This window comes from Pan troglodytes, chromosome 8, assembly GCF_028858775.2.
Source record: "Pan troglodytes isolate AG18354 chromosome 8, NHGRI_mPanTro3-v2.0_pri, whole genome shotgun sequence".
In the NCBI taxonomy this organism is placed as follows: domain Eukaryota; kingdom Metazoa; phylum Chordata; class Mammalia; order Primates; family Hominidae; genus Pan; species Pan troglodytes.
The window spans coordinates 76,423,201-76,425,854 of record NC_072406.2 but is presented as its reverse complement, the minus strand read 5'-3'; the positions used below and the strand labels follow the sequence as shown (position 1 = coordinate 76,425,854).

At 37.1% G+C, this 2,654-nt stretch overlaps 1 pseudogene; it reads left to right on the top strand.

The window, feature by feature from the left end:
• The first annotated feature begins 264 nt into the window (after nucleotides 1–264).
• On the top strand, nucleotides 265–2,307 carry LOC104008191 (protein DBF4 homolog A-like; annotated as a pseudogene).
• Nucleotides 2,308–2,654: the final 347 nt, after the last annotated feature.

Here is a 2,654-nt window from a genome sequence, read left to right as displayed (position 1 = left end):
GTATACATATGTAACTAACCTGCATAATGTGCACATGTACCCTAAAACTTAAAGTATAATTAAAAAAAAAAATAGCAAAGTTTTTTTGTTTATAGTCTATGTTAAGAATTTGACGGCGCGTGTATGCGGCCGCAGCCGCGTGACACATTTTCAAATCTTCAACGCTGCAGCCCACTTGTTTGTGATTTGCGCCTTCCTCCTCCGTGCCTTGGAGCCGGATCCGGCCCCGGAAACCCGACCCGCAGACGCGGTACCTCTACTGCGTAGAGGCCGTAGCCGGCGGAAGTAGAGAGGCGGCCGTCCTGTCAACAGACGTGGGGAAGCCTTGCTTTCGCGGCTGCCCGGCGCGACCCTTTCTCCGGACCCAGCATGTAGGTGCCGGGCGACTGCCATGAACTCTGGAGCCGTGAGGATCCACAGTAAAGGACATTTCCAGGGTGGAATCCAAGTCAAAAATGAAAAAAACAGACCATCTTTGAAATCTCTGAAAACTGATAACAGGCCAGAAAAATCCAAATATAAGCCACTTTGGGGAAAAGTATTTTACCTTGACTTACCTTCTGTCACCATATCTGAAAAACTGCAAAAGGACATTAAGGATCTGGGAGGGCAAGTTGAAGAGTTTCTCAGCAAAGATATCAGTTATCTTATTTCAAATAAAAAGGAAGCTAAATTTGCACAAACCTTGGGTCGAATTTCTCCTGTACCAAGTCCAGAATCTGCAAATACTGCAGAAACCACTTCACCTCATCCCAGCCATGATGGAAGTTCATTTAAGTCACCAGACACAGTGTGTTTAAGCAGAGGAAAATTATTAGTTGAAAAAGCTATCAAGGACCATGATTTTATTCCTTCATATAGTATATTATCAAATGCCTTGTCATGGGGAGTAAAAATTCTTCATATTGATGACATTAGATACTACATTGAACAAAAGAAAAAAGTTGTATTCACTCAAGAAATCAAGTACTTCAGTAAGAGATGGGGGCAAAAGAGTTGGTAGTGGTGCACAAAAAACAAGAACAGGAAGACTCAAAAAGCCTTTTGTAAAGGTGGAAGATATGAGCCAACTTTATAGGCCATTTTATCTTCAGCTGACCAATATGCCTTTTATAAATTATTCTATTCAGAAGCCCTGCAGTCCATTTGATGTAGACAAGCCATCTAGTATGCAAAAGCAAACTCAGGTTAAACTAAGAATCCAAACAGATGGCGATAAGTATGGTGGAAACTCAATTCAACTCCAGTTGAAAGAGAAGAAGAAAAAAGGATATTGTGAATGTTGCTTGCAGAAATATGAAGATCTAGAAACTAATAAAATACAGTGTTGGATCCCTTTCTCCTGTTTCTGCAAGTGTCCTGAAAAAGACTGAACAAAAGGAAAAAGTGGAATTGCAACATATTTCTCAGAAAGATTGCCGGGAAGATGATATAACAGTGATGGAGCAGAATTTCCTGTATAAAGAGACCCAGGAAACTGAAAAAAAGCTTCTGTTTATTTCAGAGCCCATCCCCCACCCTTCAAATGAATTGAGAGGGCTTAACAAGAAAATGAGTAATAAATGTTCCATGTTAAGTACAGCTGAAGATGACATAAGACAGAATTTTACACAGCTACCTCTACATAAAAACAAACAGGAATGCATTCTTGACATTTCTGAACACACATTAAGTGAAAATGACTTAGAAGAACTAAGGATAGATAACTATAAATGTAACATACAGGCATCTGTTCATGTTTCTGATTTCTGTACAGATAATAGTGCATCTCAACCAAAACAAAAGTCAGATCCTGTGCTTTTTCCAGCAAAGGATCTCAAGGAAAAGGACCTTCATTCAATATTTACTCATGATTCTGGTCTGATAACAATAAACAGTTCACAAGAGCACCTAACTGTTCAGGCAAAGGCTCCACCCCATACTCCTCCTGAGGAACCCAATGAATGTGACATCAAGAATATGGATAGTTTACCTTCTGGTAAAATACATCGAAAAGTGAAAATATTATTAGGACAAAATAGAAAAGAAAATCTGGAACCAAATGCTGAATTTGATAAAAGAACTGAATTTATTACATAAGAAGAAAACAGAATTTGTAGATCACCGCTACAGTCTTTACCAGACTTGTGAAGAGAAATCAGAATTTTTGGGTTTCACAAGCTACACGGAAAAGAGTGGTATATGCAATGTTTTAGATATTTGGGAAGAGGAAAATTCAGATAATCTGTTAACAGTGTTTTTCTCGTCCCCTTCAACTTCTACATTTACTGGCTTTTAGAATTTAAAAAATGCATAATTTTCAGAAGTGATAAGGATCATATTCTTGAAATTTTTATAAATATGTATGGAAATTCTTAGGATTTATTTTACCAGCTTTGTTTACAGACCCAAATGTAAATATTAAAAATAAATGTTTGCAATTTTCTACAGAATTGAATGCCTGTTATAGAAAAATTACAGAATAAACTTGTGACTGGTCTTATTTTACATTAAAAAAAAAGAATTTGACACAAATAAATGGAAAGATGTCCTGTGTTCATGAATTGGAAGACAATATATTTAAGATGTCAATGCTACCCAAAACAATCTATAAATTTAATGCAATCCCTATCAAGATCCCAGTAGTGGCTTTTGGTAGAAATAGAAAAATTTAT